The following is a 14,011-nucleotide window of genomic DNA, read 5'->3' as shown; positions in this document are numbered from 1 at the left end:
TGAGACTCCCTCCTGATTGAAAACAACAACCGCGCCCTCAGCCACCAGCCCGCTTTGCGCGCACACCACCGTACCTTTAAATTTTCCACACTGCGCCTCCTCTGGGCCTCGTAATGCTGTTGTTTTTCCTTCTAGTTGAAGAGTCTCTCCTCAGCCAGCCTTCCTGGGGTTCTGGGTGATGTCCGTTCCGTCTTTTAGTTGTATTTTTGAAGTGGTTGTTTGTGGCAGCAGTCTCCGGTGTTTACCTATGCCGCCATCTTCGATTCTCCAGTGATACTCCTAAAAAACATATTTTAAAATAAAATACTTGACCCTGTGTTTTGGAGCTAAGCAGCTCTTTGTTGATTCAGTTTGATTCAACAAATATTTGTAAAGGATCAGGTAGGCACAAAACACAGAACTGGGCCATGCAAAGAATTTAATGATAAATCCATCCATTCACTAAATATTTGTTAAGCATTTGTGGCAGCCCCTGTTCTGGGCACTAGATGTGGCCGTGAATAATATGAGCATTCTGTTGCCATGGAGCTTATGTTCTAGTAAGTGAAATTTGGGGCCTGCTCTCAAAGCGTGGAGTATTGGGAATGGGCTTACGCCCAAAATCACTGTGTAATGAACTGTAATATCAGTAAGTGGTAGGATAAGTGCACAAAGGGAATAATAAGTGTAAAGTTATGAGTAAGGACCTACAGAAGATAAAAGTTCCAATTAAAAGGTTAAGAGAACTTGGAGTAGGTTGAGGAGAGTGTGTTGGCCAGGGGTGTTTAGGAGTGTGATATTAATTTATGTAGTAAGGACATGACAATAATTGAGCTGCATCGTTCTGCCTGACACTTCCTTGGGAAGTCATGGACTGACAGAAAACTTCAGGTCATAGGCCCTTCCTGGACAGCTGGGAATGGACAGTAAGCCTAGTCAAGGGCCCCTTGGTAGATACTGCCCAGAAGAGCAGCTCACCCTCATCCTTTTGTGTCTTGTTCTTTCACTCAGCACTATTTATAGAATTCACTTTTAATAAAATGAAGCTAACATCTAAGTTCATGTAAGGCCTCATGAATTTACCTATAAATCAGGAAATAAAAAAAATAGGTAGTTACTTTTTGTTAAGAGTTATAGAACCACAAAAGAACTATTCATGCATCCATTTGTAGCTACAGTCTGAATTTAAAATTTTCACTGCTGATCTGACAGCTTCTAATATTTGCAAGTAGTTTAGTGGTAACCTGAAATGATTTTCTCTGTATTTTAATAACTGGAAAAGGATACCTTGAAAATTACATGACAACAAGCATTTTATGGTTGCTTCATAACTGACCACCCACCATCTCCTTTTCTGACTCCCAACTCTCTGACCAACTCAAATTAAAACATTCTCCAGCCTACATTCTACTCATTTTTCCCTTTCAAATGTCCACATGTCCTCTCTTTTACCAACCTTTGTCCTCACTTTCTAACTTTTCTCCCCTCTATTTGAATAATATTTTTTTCGACATGAATTTTATTGTTTACGTTAATTTTTCTTCCTTCAGGGCTTTCATCTCATAGTGCCACAGAGAGCTATACTTTCTGAGTGAGGGTCTCTGTCCCTAAAGGCTCTTGGTTCTCTAGGAAAGGAGAGAGATTAGAGCTCTGCACCCATCTTGATAGCAGCTATTCCTATTAGGTGCAGGAGCAATTTTGGTGGCCACTGTTCCAGTAAACAGAATATAGACTGGTCCTGAACGACTCACTTTTGATTTAGAAAGAGTCTCCAACTTAATTACTATCTGAAAAACAACACAGCCAGTCAAATAAATTATAGGTAGATTAGACAATATTTATGGAACTTGCTCATACAAGACACTCCTAGGAATTGGTCTTGCTCTGCATTTCTCCAGCAGCCGAGCCTAAGCCAAGGGTTTGCATGCAGTCAATTTATTTGGGAGTGTGATGCAGGCAGTGGGAGTGCTGGACAGAAACCATAAAAAAGGGAAGGAGGAAAAGCCAGTGTAGGGAGACCTTATCAAGGCAGCCAGCCCCATGGATGGTGCATGCTCCACCCCACCAGGATCTTCTGAAAGATATCTTGGAACCATACACTCAAGAGTGAAAGAGACAAGCATTTATCCATTCTATTAGTAGGACTGATGGGTGATTCTGAGTGGGGTCATGGGCACCCATTTCCTGCAGAATGCTGCTCATAGGCACCTTTGGAGGAATTACTGTCGCTCTCCTCACTAATGCACTGTCCTTGTACCTCTTTCTGGAGGCTGTAGGTGCAACTGTTGTGTTGGAAGCAGAATGTACATTTCTTCCCTAAGGCCTCAACACTTGGTGCAGAGGTACCAGCTCTGCTTCCCAACCTTGGGAAGACAGGGAGGGAGTGCAGGTCACTACACTGGTGCCATTCAATAGATGTTAATAAGGTAAAGCATCGTGAAAGAGGGGCTTAAGCCCTGAACAAATACATTTGTGGACTAACCTTTATCCCTTGGAATTTTGATCCTAGGACAGTAAGAGTGATAGATTATTGCCCGCCCCCCACCCCCAAATATAAAGTGGCAGAAATATCACTTTTTAAAAATCAAATTATATTTTTTTCACATTTCAACAGAAAACTTGAAACAATATTTATTACAGTCTTTGTAGTAGACACATATTTGCCACAATTTCTGCACAGATTTCAGTGGGGCAAGTGCACGAGGAGGCATTTTTTCCAACTCACTGATGATCTTTGCAGTAACAGAACTTTATAAGAATATTTAAACATCTTCATGAGTCAATTCCAGTACACTTGAAAATAATTGGTTTCTCTATCACTTCTCTTCATCTCCTTATGAGAGGGGCATGTGCCACCAGGCCTTTCTGTGGACCTGGCTAAATCATAACATAGAATCACTGACAATGTCTCAAATATTAAAGCCAACTACCAGTGTCCCTGGGGCCCTGACGGGGGAGCCAGTATCCTTCCTCAGGATCACCCACCAGCCCTGCTAATAGAGTAACCCAGCAGCCTCTCGCTATAAAGAAATGTAAGCTTTATATTTTATTCCATTTAATTAAAGAACAGCTGAAAATCCTGTCTTGCATTTTCAACACATGGTTCCAATTAGTGCAGCAGAACAGGACCCCAAACTTGATAAAAGCACTGACGTGTACCTTTGGTGGCTGTACAATGTACTCTTTCATTTTACAAGGTGGCTGAAGTGCAGTTTTAAATATCTTTTTTAAATGTTAACAAAAACCCAGGGGTGAAAGCTTAGAAAAAGGTGAAGAGAGGCTAACACAGTTTTTTTCAAATTGCCGGCCCATAGTCCTTTAGAACCCTTTATGCAGAAAGAGCCTTATTTGGTAAAATCTGCACTGGATATTCACAAATTCGTGTGCAAGAAGCATTATGGTTCATGAGACTTGCGCTCAGCGGCCATTAGATGGGAGGTCCCTCACCTCAGGAAATACTGCTTGTTGTTTATAAATGCGCTTCCTGTGACCAACCTGCTCAAAAGGCAATGGGATTCCCAGTCAAATAAAGGGTTATGAGGATGTGGAGAAAAGCAAACCCTGGTGCACTTTTGGTTGGAAGGTAACTTTCTTCAGACATGATGTAAAATGGTGGAGGTTCTTCAAAATATTACAAACAGAACTACCATGTGATCCAGCAATCCTGCTTCTAGATGTATATCCAAAGGACAAGAAATCACTATCTTTAAAAGATATTTGAAGGAAAGACCCGAAAGATGAGGAGTAATGATAGGGAAATGGGCCACAATGACTAATTTCATTGACAGCAGGTAGACCTACAAGGAGTCACCAGTGTCATGTGGCCATGTTGTCAGAATTAGCTTATCAACACATACCTCCTGGCGCACACGTAAGCATAGCCCTCAATGCCAAGCATCGTGAGGCTCCAAGGGAAAAAGAAAATGATCTCATCTGAAAGCCAGCTTCCTGGGCCATGGCTAATACCCCAGGATCTGTCTCTTCCCAGGTCGATTGTGCTCATTCTCCAAGGAAGTCCCACACCTGCCTCAGTGTGAGCCTTACCTATACTTCAATGGCAAATGGTTCAATACCACATATTAAGCTGAGGCTATTAAAGTACTTACTACACCAAGTATGGGGCATCTTCTGTTCAGTATAAGCTGTTCCAAGCCCAGTCAAGACCTTTTAGAAATTACCAGGTTCAGACATACCCAACTTTCCTTCAGTCCTCGGATTCTCTGATGCTAAGATCTTGGCATATGAGAAAAGAACACATAAACACAAACACTCATGTACACACACACACACACACACACACACACACACACACACCACAGGCTTATATGCTCTGAGAGGGTCTCCCTTACAATAAACAATAATATGCTAATGTAAGGCAGCATAAATACATATAAAGAAAAAGGAAAGTTTCCTGCCTTGGACTGTGTCTGCAGAGAAAGAGAACTCTGCTACATCACATCCAATATATATGTCTAAATGGAAGACCCCTACACTGGATTTGAAGTGTCTGAATCAAGGTTATTATTTCTGCCCCCCAAATAGAGAATACTTTCTTTATGTTTCAGAACTGAAAGGCATATTGGGTTGCTTTTCCGAGAATAAAAAAGCTGTCTGCTCTAGGCCTGGCTCCTTAGAATACAAAAAACTACTTTGCAACCTCAAAGTGAAAGATTTCTCAGCTTCTGCTTTTAGTGTCCAAAAGTTTGCAGGACAGTCTCATGCAGGAAGCCGTATTGCATCTGATTTGCTGAGTGTGGTTTATGCACATTACTTCTCTATAATCTGGGTTTCCTTTATCATTCTATTAGATAATAGTAATGCTTCAAATCCAAAAGGTTTTGTGCCATGTTAATATAATAAACTCTCAAATATTGTTTATGAATTGTGAAATGGTAGCTGTCTCTAGGATGATGACTAACGTATTTCTAACTATAGAACTGTCTTTAGCAAAAAATGTAAAGAGACTCACTATGAGTTTCCCAGAGTGGCCTATAAGAAATTAAATTTGGTCTTTATTATCCATAAATGAGTGAGATCATGTGGCATTTTCTTTCATTGACTGGCTTATTTCACTTAGCATAATGCTCTCCAGTTCCATCCATACTGTTGCAAATGGTAAGAATTCCTTCTTTTTTACAGCAGCATAGTATTCCATTGTGTAAAGACCAGTATAAACTGATGAACAAAAGTAGATACAGAGGCAGAGCAGCATTGAACAGACTGTCAAACTACAGTGGGAAGCCCAGGGAGGGTTGGGGGGAGGGGAGTGTAAGAGATCAACTGAAGGACTTGTATGCATGTATATAAGCATAACCAATGGACACAAGACAATGGGGGGTAGGGGAGGCCGGGGGAAATGTCAAGGGGTGGGGGGGAAGGAGACATATGTAATACTCTTTGTAATACTTTAAGCAATAAAACAAAATTTTAAAAAAGAAAGAAATTAAATCTGATTAGCTGCCCTTGAAATACACTCTGCAATGAGTCAGAACCTTCTCATAAAAAAAAAAAAGTCTGTTATATGGGACTAGTCCATTATGGGGAAAAAATTATTTTTCTTCATCTGTCCCACTTTATCTCTTCAGTAGGGCTCTACTATTGTAATTGTTTCTAGCCTTACTACTAGCAAAATATACCTGTCCATGGTTCTTGTTTTGGGACATTTTTTAATAACAAGGTAGCTAATATATTGAGGCCAAAGACACATGCGAGTTAACTTGCACTGTGTTACCCTTTGTCTTGTCATGTGATCAGTTTAACAGGCCTTCGTTGTTCTAGTCCCAGAGTTACTGACATAAGAATGTACACTTCATAGCCAACCAGTGGAGTTGTTCTTTTTTTCTTTTTAATATATTTTTATTGATTTCAGAGAGGAAGGAAGAGGGAGAGAGAGATAGAAATATCAATGATGAGAGAGAATCATTGATTGGCTGCCTCCTGCACACCCCGCACTGGGGATCAAGCCCACAACTGGGGCATGTGACCTTGTCTGGAATCGAACCTGGGACCATTCAGTCCGCAGGCTGACACTCTACCCACTGAGCCAAACCAGCTAGGGCAGGAGTTGTTCTTTTAGAAAATTGTCTGTGGCCCCAGAGTACGCAGTGCAGCAGTTCTGGGTTCCGTGGGTAGATCTCCGGCTGGCTCACATGCTGCACAGAGACAACACAACCAATGCAGGAACTTCACTGTTTTTAAAACGTGGCTGTGAACCCTTATTTCCATGAGCTCTACACTGAAACTTACTTATATAAAACAACACGAGAAGAGTTGCTATGGTTGGGGTAGGATCCTGGAGTTCTGCCTCCTCATCCTTTGGGAACAAAATTTGCAAGCCATCCATCTAGTGATTAATAAACAGATTGAAGAGTCAAAGAGTTGAGTTCAAACCCCAGTTCTGGGTGACCTTTGGGAAATTCTTCCTCTCCCTGAACTTGAGTTTTGTAACTTCTAAAATGCAGCCAATAATCCCACATCACAGGTGGTTCTGAGGATTAAATGAGATCATGTAAAACAAGGTTTAACACAGTGCCTGGTGCACAAGAAGAGCTGCATTATGGGTGTGGGATTATTAGTGTTTATCTATTGCCACTTCCAGTCTAGCCAAAGCTGTTCCACAGGAAAGGATGGGTGCAGTATGATGAAGAAGGCATGGTGACTGACTAAACACTCCCGTGAGGGTAGCACTACAATTGCATTTTTTGTAAACTGAGTTAAATCACTCCCTGGTGTGGCTAACAATGACTAATACAGCAGAAGGGAGTTGGCCACCCTTGTGCAAGTCTCTGTTGAGAACTTGACCATGTCTGCTTACAGAAATTCAGGTCACTGATGAGCTCCAATCCTGTAGCTCCTGCCATAGTTCTTAGAATAAGTTTACTCATTTACAGAAAAAAATTCAACTCTAAAGATATACTTAATATAGTTTTCTAGGAACTCCTAACAGAATGCCCACCGTGAAATATACTTCATTTAATAGTGTATTAGCCTTTGATGAGGCAGGTTGTATTATTATATAAAGAAATAGTATGGAGAGAGACATAGGACTTGATGATGATAATGGGAAAATAAACTGGGAAACTCATGTTGAAAACAAAAAAAAAAATGGCCCCCTTAGACTACAATATTTGAATTCTTTCATTTTTTTGTCCAGCTAATAGCACAGAGAAGCAAAAATATTTCAACTGAGGTTGTTAGAAATATACAGGCATTGCCCTGGCCAGTGTGGCTCAGTTGCTTGGAGTGCCATCCCATAGACTGAAAGGTCACAGGTTTGATTTCTATTCAGGGCACATGCTAGGTTTTGAGTTCAATCCCTGGTCAGGGCATGTGTGAGAAACAACTGATCGATCTCTCTTTCTCTCTCTCTCTCCCTCCATCCAGTTCTCTCTCTAAAATCAATTTAAAATATAAAGAACTATATTGGCATTAAGCAAATATCTAGCCATGTGAGCGTCTTTTTAGAAATGACAGAATAGTTCCTCATTTTTTATGATATTTTTTATATATTACCCCAGATTGAATTGCAAAAGCAATGATTTTGCAAGAAATGAGGCCTCCACTGAAAATGGTATGCACCACTAAAAAACAAAAGAAAATGTACAACCTAACAAAGCTAAGATGAAAAGAACTATTTTCTTCCTTTCTATTTCATCTGTTTATACTCATTTCACTTTGGTCTGATATGCTGACCCCAAACCTAAGTATATTGCCGATATGTTGCCAGGATCCTGAGAAAGTACAAGTACCCCCAGCTCAGGTTTTAGCTATTTCAGGCTACCCCTACCTCCTCTAAACTCCTAAACCCTGTGACCACAGAGTCCCTTTAAGATATTGCTGAGAATTTGGTGATGAAGTCATGTGATCTTTCACACTAAGTGTCTAATTCTGGTCGCAGCTGCCCTGACAGCCCAATTCTCAGAGCCATAGATCTTGAGCTGTGGCTTCTGCCTGACGTGGGAAGTGTCTTCCTCAGAAGAAAGGCAGATTCCCCCCTAGAAGCCTGTCACTCCCACTCTGCACATCTTGTATTGTGGGTCACTCACACATGCTCCCTGAGAAGGCTCCTGGGAACGGAGAAATTGTCAGCATTTCTTCATTCCTTTACTTATCTCTGAGAGAGAAGAGAACCAGTGCCTTTCAGAGGCCCCACTGCCTGTCCATGCATATCTCTGCTTTTGAAGACCCTCAACAAACTTCAACTGAATTTATCATCCTCACTTTTAGCTACATGTTGTTCTTCCTCGGGCACTGTTCCCATTGGTGAGAGGCAGCACCGTATACTCCATCATGGTTATTGAAATTGACTCTTCCATCTCCCTCACCAGGATTGTCCCCCATCCTGGCTCTCAATCAATCACTAAATTTTGTTGTTTCTTCCTCTGTACTGGCCAATTCTCTCTATCCTCACTAACACTACCACCATTGCTGTCTAAATCAATATCACAGACTCCCAACAAATCTTCTAACCTTGCCCCATCCCAATCCTGTCTCCCACTTCAGTCATTTTAAGGTTCTATGTCCATCATTGGCTCCTCACTGCCTTCAATAAGAGTCCAATTTTCTTAAATGTCCTACAAGGCCTGTCATGATATGATGCCTCCTCACTTCACTGACCATTTTTACTCTTTCCTCCCCCGAAACCCACTAAACTACTCCAGCTCTCCATGCTCTGGCTCTACTTCCAAGCCCTTGCATCTACTCTTCCCTTTGTCTTGGGTACTCCTTCTCACTTCCTCCATTCTCTGGTTAACTCCTATTCACTTTTCTAGTCTTGGATTAAATGTCACTTTCTCAGGAATTTTCCCCTGACCTTCTCCATCCTGATCAGGCTTTTCTTACAGGTCCTTTCTTAACACTGTATTTTCTCCATCATAACATTCAACACACTCTATTGTCATTGCATATTACTTCTCTGTCTCTCCCAGACTGTTATTCAGACAAGAACACAGCTTTCCTGTTTCACTGTTCCATTCTTTATACCCAGAACAAGTCTTCCTCGATGAATACATGAAAGATTATAAGAAAATAGACTTAAGAAACTATTTAAAGAGAGGGAGTGTCAACATGTCAGATGCAGCTGAAAGAGCTTGTTAGCTGAGAATGAAAAAGTGATCATTGGGTCCATATGAAAGTGGTTTGTGACTGTGACAAGAGCAGGCTTTCAGCCAAGTTAGGGGACAGAAGCCAGAGTGGAGTGGGTTGAAACTGAGTAGGATATGAGTATATGTGGGCAGCAAATGTAGACAAGATTATTGGAAAGTTGTGCCCTGATGAAAGGAAGTCATTGTAGATGCAGGAGGGAGAGGAGATGACAGCACGAACATATACTAGTATACAGGAAAGATTGAAATAACTGTTTGTAAGAAAGTCAGAACTTAGGATCACACAAAGGCAAACCCCCAAAAGGACAGTACAATTAGGCAAAGTCCACATTTTGAATCACAAACTCATAAAATTTGCTAAGACAAATGAATTAAAATTGCATAAAACACTCAGAAAGTAAGTTGACAGTGTTACTTAGCTATACTTTTACAGCAAGTAACTTTGTTGGTAGACTCTGTTGGCTGGTTGGATAACAACATAAAGGGAAACAGCTAGACTGGGATGCAAGAAATCCTTTTGCTTTCATTTTTTTTAATTAAATACACATGTCACAAAGGTAGAAAGAGTCGTGCGGCAAATGCTTCAGGAATAAAGAATTGTTGGAGGCACTAGAAGAGCTGGTGGTGCATCGTGAGTTGAAAATGACTTTTCTCCCAGTTGTGCAAGTGTCCATTCAAAGTGCAGTTCAGTTTTTAGCCTGAAAAAATGTTCCCACTGTGGGAAGTCATAACCGACTTGCTGAAGTTTATACAGAAAACATTTTCAGTAAACAAAGCAGAGTGCAGAGTTCCAGAAAGAAAGTGCTGAGGGTCGGGATGATAAAAGCAATGGAAGACCAGCAGATGTGCCCCAGGCCCAACTCATTGTCATCAATCATAAGCCTGTCCTGTTCCTCGGTTCCCAACCAGTAGGTCTTGGACCCCCCGGGGGCAGCAGAATTTATTGGAAGGGTCTGTAAATCCATATGCACATTCAGTATGAATAGACTAAATAAATAATATGTCAAATGCACACACAGTACTCTTTTGAAACGTCTATAGATGAGGTGATGAATAAAATACAAATTCACTTGCTTCACTGAATTAATAGCAGCCTTTGATCGTTATGTATTTTCTCAATCTGTAGACATCGAAAATACAATGTATTGCATGACTGAGTCCTCTTACTCAAAAAAAAGTTGAGCTATTGCTATTGTTATTTGCTAGAAAGCATGTATAAAGCCATTGGATGATGATTTAAACATAAGGCAAAACATTTCCCTTAACATTTTAATAATTATGTGCATTATAAATATCTGTTTTTTAAAACATTCACAATATGTTTCAACAACAAATGTGTTGAATTTACTCTTTGGCACTAAAAAGAATCAGCACGGCACCCACCGTCAGATCTTGGAAAATGGGGCCAGTTCTCTAGGAGTCTGTCTGAGTAGGGTTTCTCTCCCTCCTTTGAACATTGACAGTACTTCATGGGGTGGCCAAGTCAGGGTAGAAATCCAGCCTTCCTTCTGCTTGCAGTGCCCTGAGCCCAACAAGGAGGGAGGGATGGGCTGCTTCCATTCAGATGTGGCTCCTGTTTCTAACTTGCCTGCCTCTAGGGGGCAACCTTTTGTGCTTTATTCCTGCAGAGGAGCCCAAACCTAGGTCCTTAATATGTTCCCTTAATTGGGTGCTGATTTGCTTTTGTAGTTACTTGCTTCAAATGTATTTCTCTTTTCTCATCAATAAGAGAATAAGCTACTGGAAATATCTGCACCCATAGTTCGTATTAAGTGTTGAACGGAATTGACTGTGGAGAAAAAGCAACATCTACCCTTATCTCAAGTTCTCTTTCTCATAGTCTAACTGAGCAATAGAAATGCTGATTTGAATTTCGGCATGTTTTCCAAAAATTCTTCACCAAAATATATCCCAAAGTGAGACAGCGCCGAGATGGCACATTAACCCAGCGTCATTACTTTGAGTCCCCTAATAAAAAATTGATTTCTTTGTCAATATTCTTTCAGTCTTTCTGATCGCACAAAGGAGAAAATCTTAATTTAGTGTTAGCATATATTTAACACTCCAACAGTGTCCCTTGACCTTCTCCCATTATTTTTTAACAGTGTCTAGTCCTCACATTCAGAGTCTTTAGAATAAAGTAACAATATTTACCTAAACTTTAAAGCATATTCTTGTACTCATGGTACATATATTTTATAGCTACCGTGTATGTAAGGCAAATAATAGTGATATGATCTTTAAAATAATAAAAAGTGAGTCAGTTTGAAGGAAAATATTATACAGAGATTGATGGTTTCATAGTATAACAAAAATCATGTGAGCTATTTAAGAATGAAGTTTGTGAGGTCCTGCCCTATCTTGAGACAAATAGATTCCTGGGAGACTGAATATTAGCCTGTGAGCATGAAACTGTTTATCACCCAGCATCCTGAAGAAGAGGGCCCAGAATAGGTTAATTTGATGGCCAGAAGGAGATGAGTAGGCATGTGTGAGTCAGAGTTCTGGCTTGACCCTTCCCTCCACGTAGCATATGAAGGTGCCAATAGCATTGTCCCAGCATCTTAAATGAGAAGAAGAGTAAAAGCAGTCTAAATCTGTTACATTTTTAACCTGGTAGTGTACCATTTTTCCCATGCCATGGTGCTCACAGGCTCTATTAATATAAGGGGTTAAATATTATATTCTGAGTAGCTGGCAAGACAGTTCTCAAGCGCATTACTTAGCTCAAGTCAGACGTCACAAGGGGAACGGGCTAGTCTTTGGGTGTAAAACTGGCTGTTCCTTTCTATTTGTCTATGAGATCATTCTGGCTCGCCCTTTCCCTCCAGGATATGGCTGCCAAAAAGAATTAATCCCATACCTGCCCTATTCATGGTGACCTCTGAAACAGAAGTGAATGTTTCTCACTGCTCCACAGAGACATTCCCCCAGATGACTGTAAATAGCACAGATGTCTGCCCATTGATGGGTAATTCCAGCAACACTTCTTTCCGGCAGAGTGGAGATAGCGTCACAGCGGGATAAAGGGGATCTCCCAAGACCCGGTCTCTTCTCTCCTGCCAGCCACTTAACCTCTTTTGGGAAGTCAGCTTCCTCTCCATGAGCCCTGCTCACAGGGACTTCTTATCTAAGCACCAGATAAGGCAGATACTGCCGAGAGAGAGGTAGTGCCACAGCCTAAGCCTCGGTGTAAAAGTGCTTCCCTGAAGCCCCTGGGCCCCAGGATTTCTTAAATGACACAACTTCATGTAATCCCCACCCATGCTGACGGCTACAGCCAGACAGAAGCCCTTCCTTGCCCTGAGTCCCAGCCTTTTGGTGGTTGAGGGCTCCTTAGTCACGGACCTTGATATACTTGTTAGAAGACTGGACTTGCTTTTCTTTATATCTCTGTTGGTAGATATTATCTAAATAGAACATTTTCAACTTTTTCTTTTTGCATTTTTGGGTTTTGTTCTTATTTTTGCTTTGAGACTGGATTCTCAGATACCACAAACATTTTTAAAAATGCCACTTACTTCCCAGAGAAATAGTTTTTATGAAACGGAAATGCCATCTGTTACCTACCAACATACAATGCCTTTCGGCATCACCTGGAATACAGAGAAGACATACTCATATAGCTACTTGGGCCGAGAACAGAGCAAAATTTTATCTTGGAAATATATAAAAATGGTGCTGTTAACTTTTGGATGAGTTGGAATAGGTATTTGCTGAGCAGTAAGGAAGGCAGAGAGAAGAACAGACTTCATTTGTAAGTGGCAGATAGAAGTGGTATCTTGTATGGACAAATGTGTGTGCTTGAGCCAAATAGCACAGAACCCTACACCATACATTGTTGACTCCTACACAGACTGAAAAGCAAATTGACTTCCAAAAGTTAGCTTATGTTTAAATAAAAGCACAATATACACAAAATATTTTAGTCACACTAAATGCTTTGATGTCTTCTCTATAACTAAGAACTAACTGGATTACATTTAAATCCCTCAGATATAAAGTAAAACATAGATTTAGTGCAGTTTTACAACTTTGTGACTATATAAAGTGATAAGTGGTTATTTTTAAAAATAATTTGTGAATCTTACCTTGATTCTAAGGGTCCAAAAGATTGGGCTGTGACTGACAAGACTGATAAGAAACCATGTGTGTGGTAGATTGTGGACAAATAAAATAAAAGAAGTCCTGGGGACATTTGTTTTGCCTGATTTGGCCCAATCTGTGGACTACTTTGGCTCTTTATCCATGTCAATAGAAATCATTTTCAACAAAGATATACCTGATACATTAGGCAAATTACAAATGGTGTCTTAATGTGTTTGATGTGGTTTTTCATTTTTCTTTCTCTGAAGCTTTGAAAAAAATTTCTGGTGATTATTATAACTGAAGTCCACTTGCACCGTGGATTTCCTTTATTTCTCTTTAACTGTGATTTGGGGCTGAATCTCCACAAAGGGAAGTAGCACTGGTACTAATCCTAACTTGGCAGAATTATTGGGTTCCACCCCAGCAGTCACCAAAACATTTGGGTTTAGTCAGAACACCAAGTCGTCATTTCATAAAACTACATCTCTTCTCCATCCCACAAAAACCTGTTCATAGACCATAGGGAGAGTGAGAGAGATGTGAGCAGACTCACTGAATAACAGAGCCCAGCCCAGCCCTCTCAGACGTCAAGAGAAATCTGAGACCCTTCCATTTTTTCTCTCGGAATATCACAAAAAGAAGGAGACATGCTAGAACAGGTTAGCAAAAATTGTAACACATTAAAAAACTTAAACCATGCTTTAAGCATAAAAATAAATGAAAATAACCTTTTTGGACGGTGAGATCAAAGGGCCGAGTTTGCGGCCCCCTGTGAATATAAGGCCCTAGCTTCCTGGCTTCCCTGAGGCACCTACTTCTCAGCCATCATAGCTCCTGCT

Source organism: Myotis lucifugus, unplaced genomic scaffold (assembly GCF_000147115.1).
Source record: "Myotis lucifugus unplaced genomic scaffold, Myoluc2.0 scaffold_0, whole genome shotgun sequence".
Taxonomy (NCBI): Eukaryota; Metazoa; Chordata; class Mammalia; order Chiroptera; family Vespertilionidae; genus Myotis; species Myotis lucifugus.
Note: the sequence above shows the minus strand (reverse complement) of the source record.